Source organism: Tursiops truncatus, chromosome 2 (genome assembly GCF_011762595.2).
Source record: "Tursiops truncatus isolate mTurTru1 chromosome 2, mTurTru1.mat.Y, whole genome shotgun sequence".
In the NCBI taxonomy this organism is placed as follows: domain Eukaryota; kingdom Metazoa; phylum Chordata; class Mammalia; order Artiodactyla; family Delphinidae; genus Tursiops; species Tursiops truncatus.
In genome coordinates, this window is record NC_047035.1 from 50,452,930 (window position 1) to 50,462,855 (window position 9,926).

Below are 9,926 nucleotides of genomic sequence, written 5' to 3' on the forward strand. Positions count from 1 at the left end.
TCTTCACAAAGAAGATGGAATTTGAGTTGGTTGGCCTTCATTAAATGATAGGAATAAAATTGCAGATGATGAGGGAAGGTATGATGATATTAAGTGTGTTGAGTTTGAGTTACTAGCAATATATGCAACTGGAAACATCCACCAGTCATACGGAAATATGAGGTTAGCACCTGGAAGAAAGAACCAAAGTGTAAAGTTGGGCATGATTCACATGGTTGTGATAGGAGCATCACATAAGTAGATGCCCTCTCTAGAGGAGCAGGTGTGTACAGGGCATAGCAAAGAGCAAAGGACCAAGATGTGGAGACAATGACTGGATGAGTCTGACGAGGAGCTGGGGAAGACATCTTAGAATTCAGGATGACTCTCAAGAAGTAGGAGCCGCCACATCGTATGACATCTCCCTGACTCCTAACACATCTCTGAAATAAGTGAAAATGATCTGGATTAGATCCTTAAAGGTGCTCGCTAAAAATTATTTTGTGTCTTCCAAAAGCTGATGAAAGTTCAAATGAAACATTTAGCAGTTAATAGCGTAGGGAATTCCCTGGCAGGCCACTGGTTAGGACTCCGTGCTCTCACTGCTGGGGGCCCAGGTTCAATCCCTGGTTGGGGAACTAAAATTGAGACTAAAAAAAAAAGCAGTTAATAGAGTATTATTAACATCATATATTTACTTCTAACTACATTCCAGAAAACATATTTACAAGCCATTTATTAGCTCATGGGGGATAAGCTGGCATGATATACACTGCTGGTCACCTGACTTAACCTATCCCTTCCTCTCTTGAGAAAACCCAAATTTGGTCCCATGGCCAGGTGCCATGGAAAGGGCACCGTGGTCAAGCCCTGAGGCGGTGTTCTCAATTCAATTCTAGCCAGTGAGACATGAGAAAAAATCTGCTGGGTGGGGGCATAGTTCTGGGAGAAATTTTCTTGCTAATAAGGAGTGACAGGCAAGAAGTAACCATTCCTTCCCTCTGACTCTGGAAATCCTGCTGGGATTCGGTGCTTAGAAGTGCTTCAGCTGTCTTGGGACCATAAAGGAGGAGCCGATGCCTAGAGGGTGGCAGAGAGGAAAGTTGGATAGAACCTAGGTCTACCATGATGTCACCGAGCCACTGGATTAACCAATTCTAGAACCAACCCATCTCTGGCCTTTTAAATGGAACAATAAATCCCCCTATTGTTTAAACCCATTTGCATCAGAGTTTCTGTGACTCAAAGTCAATCATGGTTATGCGTTTAAGAAGACCTGACCTTCCCTCATCTAGTGATTCATCAATTTTACCAGAATCCAGCTTTCATATGTGTGGGATGAATTAGACCTGTAAATTCCCAAAATAGGGATCCTTTTCTTCTTGGAATCAGCATCTATAATGAATAAAAGATTTTAGCATATGCTTGTTTTAAATGTATCAGTAAATTACTAGGCTCACACACCAACAGAGATACCTCACCTAAGCTGCCTTGCCACACAAGATTGGAGACTCTAATAATAAGTGGACTCTATTCAGAGAAGCAGCTGGGACAAGGGGCTCAGTAAGAAGCTTGATTGTGGATTACATGCTCTTTCATTTGTTACACAAATATTTGTTTCCAGCTGGAGTAGAAGTCCCATATTAATTAGAGCTAGAATTGCTGACTTGATTTACAGAATGTAGACAAGAAACACTCCTCATTCCTTACTCTAAAAAGTTAGAGGGGTAAAGGAGGGAGTGACATTATTCATACCAGAATAGCTTAGAGATGAGGTTGCATCACTTATGAAACTTTAAGAAATCAAAGAAGATGGTGACACCAAATACAAAGCCAATTAACCCTTCTGTCTGGCAGCTGATAGCATTTCAGCACTTCCGTTTTCTTTTTCCCCTCATTAATTTTAAATGCTATTGACAAGACTTTTCTTTAACCTATTAATTTGTTTTTATTCCCCTCCCACCCCATGCAATGACTGCTCTCTCCCTTCTACCATTTGAGCAAAGGATGCTTGCGGCAGAGCATAAGGCACAAGTTGCCTGCAATATATTTTCCTTCTTTTGTTTTCCAAAGCTTAAGCCATTGATTAATTTGTGGGGTGCGTGTATGGTAGGCGGGTTGGGGGGACCTGTAAGGGAAACATGAAGAAAGTGGAATGTTCGTCAAACTAAAAGATTCCAGGAGACAGGAGGCAAGGACAGAGGTCTATGGGTCCCTCATGCATCAGGGCCCAGAGCCATCTCCATAATAATGCCCTAAGGAGGTGACCAAGTGTTCAAAGGCTCAGCTTTATAATACACCTAAAGAGATAGAACTCTAGGCAGTAGACTTGCCAAAGGTCCCCAGGCTTCAAGTGCCACGGGAGAAAAAAACAGAGCCAGTAGGTTTGAAGGGACTGTACTTGCCAGGGCAGTGGGTGTCTCAGAGGACACCAATACAGTCCAGGGACTGAAGACCAGAGGGCCTTCCCCTGTATCTTGGCACTATGAGACCCGGGGCTTCCAAACAACCCTTGGGGTGAGGAGGCTCTGGGGGGCAGTCAGGTAAGCCTGTGGGTATATTTCCTTTTTGCTGTGTAGGAAAAGGTGAGGTTGAAGTTAAGTTGATTTAAATACATGAAAAAACTCAGTATCCCTTGCCACCTAGGTCTGCGGCCTGGGAGTCACACCTGCAAACATTGACTATTTAGGGCCCTTACTCAGTGAAATTCCTCTCTACATTAAGTTAGTTGTGTCCACTTTGGTAACATGCCAGAAACCCTTGACTCTAGACTTGTCTTAAAATCTCTAAGTACAGAGGCTCTCACGTGGAGGGGCACAGCACACGTGGTGCCAGACCATTCTAGATAGAGACCAACTAGCAGCACCAGAAACACCTCTTTGCATTTGAGGACCGGAACATCAGACGGCCCAATCTAATGCTTGACTGCAAGCAGCAGAAGACAGCCATGCTCACTTTTTCTCAGCTGGAGTGCATTGGGAGGATATTGAAGAGTTCATAGGATGAATGGGAGGGCTGGAGGCCAAGACTCAGGAAACGGGCTGGACACCAAGAGAGGATGGGCAGTAGGGACCACAGCCAAGGTCATGCCACAGGACTGTCTGCCCCTGCTAGAACTCCACTGCTGCCCACAGCACGACATCATCGCCGCAAGTGGTTTCTGAACCATCTCTGAATCTTTGCTTCACTCCCTTGATATTCAAAGTCCCAGAGAGGAGGGTCTGACTGGCTGAGACTGGTTCCTACCCTGAATGTCTGGGGTAGGGAGGGGGGATCGCCCTTGATACAGGGTGGAGCACTGCACCTTGACACACGATGTGGCATTGCCTCCAGATGGAAAGGGAGATGCTGAGCAGAAAACAAACTAGCCCATGGTCTACTACATTCCCAGCCACTTAGGGAGAACAAAAGGGTGTTAAAGCTTTGTAAGCTCCAGCTTTAAATGAGCTACCTTGGAAATATATTTGCCTTATTTCCTGGAATCTAGCCCTGTAAAAGCTTTACACAGGCTCGTAATTTCACTCCCAGATCAACTTGCAACCCATGACCCTGATTGCTGCCCGGTACTTGGCCCTGGATCGCTTCTGCTGTTGATTTTAGATTACTATAGCAATTCCCCGGCTCAGGCACAGAGAGACCTGCCAAGCACCCACATTCAGAACAACATTTTCACTTTATCTCTCCCCTCTTACCTCTACCCTGATGCCCATGAGTCCTGTTGGCTACCTGGTAAAGTTAAGAGGGAGGATAAGCTTAAGGACTATAGAATTAGAAAGTATTTTCATCTCCCTACTTAGAAGCAGAACTAAATTCTCAGAAAAATAGGAATATGGCCTGTTTTTTAAGCTCTTCAGAGGCAGGAAAACAGTGTCCTCGATACATCCAACAGTAAATAAGACACAAACTGTGTTTGAAGATTCAGGAGAAAACAGAAAACACTTGATAAAAACGGGAAGGAAGGGAGGGGAGGGGTAAATTAGGAGGTTGGGATTAACATATACACACTACTATATATAAAATAGATAACCAACAAGGACCCACTGTATAGTACGAGGAACTATACTCAATATTTTGTAACAAATCTATAAGGGAAGAGAGTCTGAAGAAGAATATATATTTATAACTGAATTGCTGTGCTGTACACCTGAAACTAACACGATATTGTAAAGCAACTCTACTTCAATTTAAAAAACAAAACAAAAAAACAGGAAGGAAGATGCACACACACAGGAGGAAGAGTCTGTCCAAGGGGTCAGGACAATGGCTGGGGACATAGCGTCCCCACATCTATGATTGCTCCTGGCTGCTTCGCCAGCTTTGGCCAGGCGGACATAGTGAGCAGACAAAGCCTCTGTTAGAGGTCAAGACCTCTCTCACATCTGTCAGCGCTGGGGGGCAAAAGCCTCAGGATCTGTGTCTGACCAAAGAATCTCCTTTTTTCAACCTGTTTTCAAGAGGTTCATTATGATGTGAGAGGGGAACACACCCTCCGGAAAGGGAAAAATTAAGTGAGGTCTAAGGGCACTGTTCAAAACTACAGCTACGCTACACACCTACAGTGAGCACTACAAAGTCTTAGAAAGTATTTATAAGCCGTGAATACCAATGCTTAACGGATGCTAATTCATTGATTTTCTTTTAAAAAGAAAAGCTGGGAAATTTTAAGTGAAGGCAAAATCTTTCCAATGCTTCCTGTTCTAATTTTCCTTAACTTTTTCACTCGGTTCACTCTGTATGTGAGGGTCTTGTGTTGTCGGTTGGGCTGAAGGGAGGGCTAAGTCACCCCAGACTGTGCTTCCCTCAGCCTTCCTCAACCTGTGTGTAACTGAGTGTGCCTATTAGCAGGGCCTTGAGAGCCACAGCACCAGTGGCCCCAAAGTTGCCCACTGGCCAACAGTGAACAGGTTCTAGCCAGCCCTCCCTCAGGTTTGGACAGCTGCTTTGTACCTAGCCCTGAGGTGGGGTGGGAAGTCCGGACAAGACGAGGCAAGCTTTTGCTGAGTTCTGTGGATGCATGGGGGCAGGGAGCCTGCTCTGGGCTTACTCCACGTTAGGCTCCCAAGTGGGAAATCCAGGGCAAAGTTAGAGTCCTGAAGGAAAATAGAGCAAGTCTGAAAATTCTAAGGGCTCCACTGAGACACAGAAGCCTGTATGTCCTCCCCGCTCCCTTTCCTCATAGCTGATCACTCTGCTAAAGGAGATTTTGCCTCATGCAACAGCAAGTATGTTAAAACAGGAGGAAAGTGAAACGATGTGCGGCTGATTTTTCATCCCAGGTGAAGCCAAAGTATATAGCAATTATAAATATTATATAAAATATAAATAAAATATCTAATATTAAAGTTCCTCACAGCATTTTCTTAAATATGGGCTGAAGGTCATGGAATGAGGTTTTTGTGTGACTCACATTTATTTCTTTCCATTTCTTAGCTGTCACACGCATCCCACAATAAAAGGCTTTCTAGCCTATTATTACTTCAGGAACACTAACGTTTCTCAGGGGACCTCCCTACCCCAAGGAGTTTTTACTCTATCTCCAAAGACGATAGAACTATCTCAAACAGTGTGTCAATTTATGGGCTTAGTTAAGACATAAATTACTCGGCCATCAATCAGATCTGCATAGATTTGCTATATTAGACCAAGGTGCACATCTGAGGGCAAGCCTTCAGCTGGTCAGAAATTCCCAGGGTGAGTTTTACAAGCAGTGCTGGGACCCTCATGCCTCCATGGCTTTTGTTGTAAGTTGTTGTCTCTCTTTTTTTTTTTTTTTTTTGCGGTATGCAAAGGTCACTGTTGCGGCCTCTCCCGTTGCGGAGCACAGGCTCCGGATGCGCAGGCTCAGCGGCCATGGCTCACGGGCCCAGCCGCTCCACGGCATGTGGGATCTTCCCAGATCGTGGCACGAACCCGCGTCCCCTGAATCGGCAGGCGGACTCTCAACCACTGCGCCACCAGGGAAGCCCAGTTGTTGTCTCTTGATCATGATGTTATGAGGTTCAGAAGGAAGTGAAAGATGACTTCGATTTCAAAATGGAAATGTAATATACGAGTTCAACAAGATCTAGGTACACTACATATTTTAATTTATAAAGATGCTCCCAAACTTTACCAGCGTTCCCTTCCTGCTCAGCAGATCACCCAGCCTCCTGCTTTATAAAGGGAAAGGGCATCAGGACTGATATCTCCCTCCATTTCTCTCCTTTCTACTTCCTAACTTGCATTTTCACTCACCTCCTTCTTTCTAGCTGAAGGAATGTGTACCCCCCTCCAAGACCCACATGGTGCTTCTGATAGTATCCCCACCACCTGGACGCCTCAAACCATCAACAGCCCCCATCCTCTTTCTTCTTCATTTTCTCTCTTGTTAGTAATTCCCCCTCTCCCTCTTCTCCCTGAGAAACATGGTCAACGCTCTCCATCCTAAAAAACCTCTCAGTACTACTTCTCACCTTCTCTCTGCCAATCTCCTTGAATCCACTGTCTTCCTGTCTCTTCACCTGCCACTCATACCACACTGATTGCCCTTAATACTAGCTTTTTTCCCACTTACACTTTCTCCTTTGGATGTTTACATCTATTCTCATGGAGTCACATATTACTTAAAAACGGATAATTCCAAAGATCTACCTAGCCTTGAACTCTTGTCTGAGTTCCAAACCATTTCTAAGTGCATACTGGTCATACCCACCTGGGTGTACCAGAGGCACCTAAATAAATAAGTCTAAATCCAAACTCATCCACTGTCTCATCTCTTCTCAAACCCACACCCCCAGAAAATGCCTGAATTTTATCTACCTGAGTTATTACCAAACATCAGAAATTCTAGTACTTCCCTGATGGTCCAGTGGCTAAGATGCTGCACTCCCAATGCAGGGGGCCCAGGTTTGATCCCTGGTCAGGGAACTAGATCCCACATGCCGCAAGGAAGATCCCGCACGAGGTAACAAAGATCCCACGTTCCACAGTTAAGACCCAGCGCTGCCAAATAAATAAATAAATATTTTTTTAAAAAAAGAAAGAAATTCTATAAACAGGAAAAGACTACATATGTTAAATAATCCCAAAGATATAGAGGAATATGGGGGAAATCTGTGACACCCATAAAAACAAACAAAACACTAAAGAATAACCTAAAGGATTATTGAATAAAGAACTCCCCAGATTGACATATATACACTAATTTGTATAAAATAGATAACTAATATTAACCTACTGTATAAAAAAATAAAATATATATATACTACCATAGTAAAAAAAAATTTAATAGCAATTCATATGCACATTATTGTGGTATTACTTGCATTTCTGTATCTGATTCTTTCTGGAGGAGTTTAAAGGTTAACTTGATAGTTTAAATTTTATTGATAGATTTCCTTTATGCTATAAAGGCAATACGTTGTGTGTTTATGCTTGGATGCAATCTGGAATAAAATGAAGTAATTTTAAGCTCCCCCCCCCCAAAAAAAATACATGAATTACAAAAAAAAAGAAACCCCCAAAGGAATATGGACAAATATATTAGAATAGTGAATTAATATGGTATCTTAGAGACAACTGGTGAAGATGAGACATCTAATAATTAAGAAGTCATTAACTGATGGTACTTGCTTGGATTTAATTTGCTTAGGCCTACCATTTCCAATTGAAAAGATCAAAGGACATCATTACCTGGAATATGGTATCACTGTTGGCAAAGTGGATTTGCCTGCTGAATCTGCCCAACACAGCAGGAACATGTGCTTCTAGAAGAAAAGTAAATGTGATTTGTAGCTTTCCATGCTCACTTATGGTAAGAGCAGACACCACACTAAGCAAGCCCTAGAAGTACCAGGGGAAAAAGCCAGCAGGAGAAGATGGGTGTCAAAAATCTTCACTTACTCCATGTGCAAACAAAGTTACACACGTCACAAATGACAGTCACTTTCTCCAAGTGACTCCGAGATATAAGAGAACTGGATTCTCATCAATATTCACCAGTCCCCAGCTCTAACGTGTACATTATTCAGTGACCTTTGGCAAATGATTTAAATTTTCTGAGATGATTTCCAGACCTAAAAAAGGACTGTCACACAGTTGCAAATCACTCGACGAAATCAAGCTCCAGCTCAAGCAAGATAGTTAAGTGTTTGAAATTCACAGTCCTGCCAACTGACTTGTAGAATGTTCAAATATAACTTTCCAGTCGCCAAAAAATGGAATCCTGTTAGCTTACACTTCTAGGAAATGTCAGATGAGGCAATTTGGAAAATCCACCTGCTGTGCGTAAGCCTGAATCTGAAACAATAAATGGTCCATTTTTCTCTGGAAGTTGAATTCTACTGAATTAATCTTGTTACAAGATGAAAGCCTGAAAGTAAATATGATGAATCACTCCTCCTACCACGCCTGTGTGTGGTGCTAGCGCGGCTCCCCGCTTTCTCCCCAACACGGCTCTAGTCAGGAGCCAAGCATCTGAAGCAAAGTGTGATCAACAGATGCTCGTTTCCATAATTGGCACTTTTCCAGTAGCCAACCCCAAATTTAATTAGCCACTTATCTGAAGCAGAAAAGGATTTCTAAAGCATTCTAGTAACCTGTGCTCCTTCTTTCCTCTGGTCCCTACCCCAGCCCCCTGTGCCTCCTCACCCAGAAGCCTTTGAACCATGCATAGCAAGAACAGGATGTGTGCTACTTCTTAATGTAAATAAACAACTCTCAAAAATGTCCTTGAGATTGTCCTACTAGAGAGAATAATATTCCATTGAACTGAAGACCACATATGGTACGTAGGAAGGACAGTAGAAATGAGGCTGCACATGTAACTCAGTGCTATAGCACATCAGCACTTCACCTGGGTTAACTCACAACTTGTCTACTATAACCTACCCAGCTCTGGACTCCCTCCAACCTGCGGTTGTATCCCACAGGGTCCCAGTGGCTGCGCTTATTTAATATTGCCCGAGCAATAACCTCACCCCACTCTTCACTCTGTCGATCTTGTATTCAGCGAATTCTGTCATAGCTCCAAATCTCTTGGAACAAAGACATTGTCTACACTTAGTCCTCTTGACAACTATCTGCTATATGATGGGGTTTCCAGGAACACATGTGACTTCACAGTCACCTCAGGGGGTCTCATTGGCTCAGGGGGCTGGTGTCAAGCTGAAGCAGAAGGTATAGATGCCCATGGGGTACTGGCAGATGGTGAGGGGAGGTTAGGCCGAGCACTACCAGCTGGGGCCACGTTCCTCTTGCCTGCCCAGCACCTTTGCCCTGTTTCCTGCGAGCAAATCTCCTCTTGGTGGTGGTGAACCCATCCATGTGGTTCAGTCAGCTGACCAGCCCCCCACCTCCACCCAGAGCACCCAATTTCTCCAAGGCCACAGTGACTGCGATAAAGTTGGACCTGTGACCCAGGTCAAGCCAAACCTCTTGAAATTTGGGTTCTCAGATAGGCTTTCTCGCTGCACTGAGCTAAAAGAATGTGAGTCTTGCTTACCACTGGAGAGAATCTATCTACCAGGTGGAGGCGGGAGCCTTCCCATACCACACCATTTGAACCTTGCGTCCAGCCCTGCCTGGAGCCTGGATTTCACTTCCATGAGCTAATCAAGTCCCATGTTTGCTTAAACTACATAGGATGTGGTTCTTTCCCTGAAAGCCTCCCTACTAGTAAACACCTAATCTCATCCCCTCCCCAGTTTCTGCCTAACTTATTCAGATGACTATCTTCCTTCCTTTTGTGGTCTTTGCCTAAAATTCTCCATATCTTCCCCTCCAGCCCTTTAAACTCAGGTCAGAATCTAACTATTAAAGGGATACTTCCTATATTAACACACACCCGCCAAAGCCTTCCAGCCTTTGATGTATGCCTACATGAAAATATTCCATCCCATCATCATATCCTAAGTGCTATTCCATAAGATCCATTCTTGCTCTATCATTGTTCTTTAACCAAGAGGTTT

The 9,926-nt window shown here is 43.8% G+C and overlaps 1 non-coding gene across 1 annotated transcript; it reads left to right on the forward strand.

The window, feature by feature from the left end:
- The first annotated feature begins 6,812 nt into the window (after positions 1–6,812).
- Positions 6,813–6,885, forward strand: TRNAG-CCC (transfer RNA glycine (anticodon CCC)). The gene has a single exon. It is a non-coding gene; the product is annotated as a tRNA-Gly (tRNA).
- Positions 6,886–9,926: the final 3,041 nt, after the last annotated feature.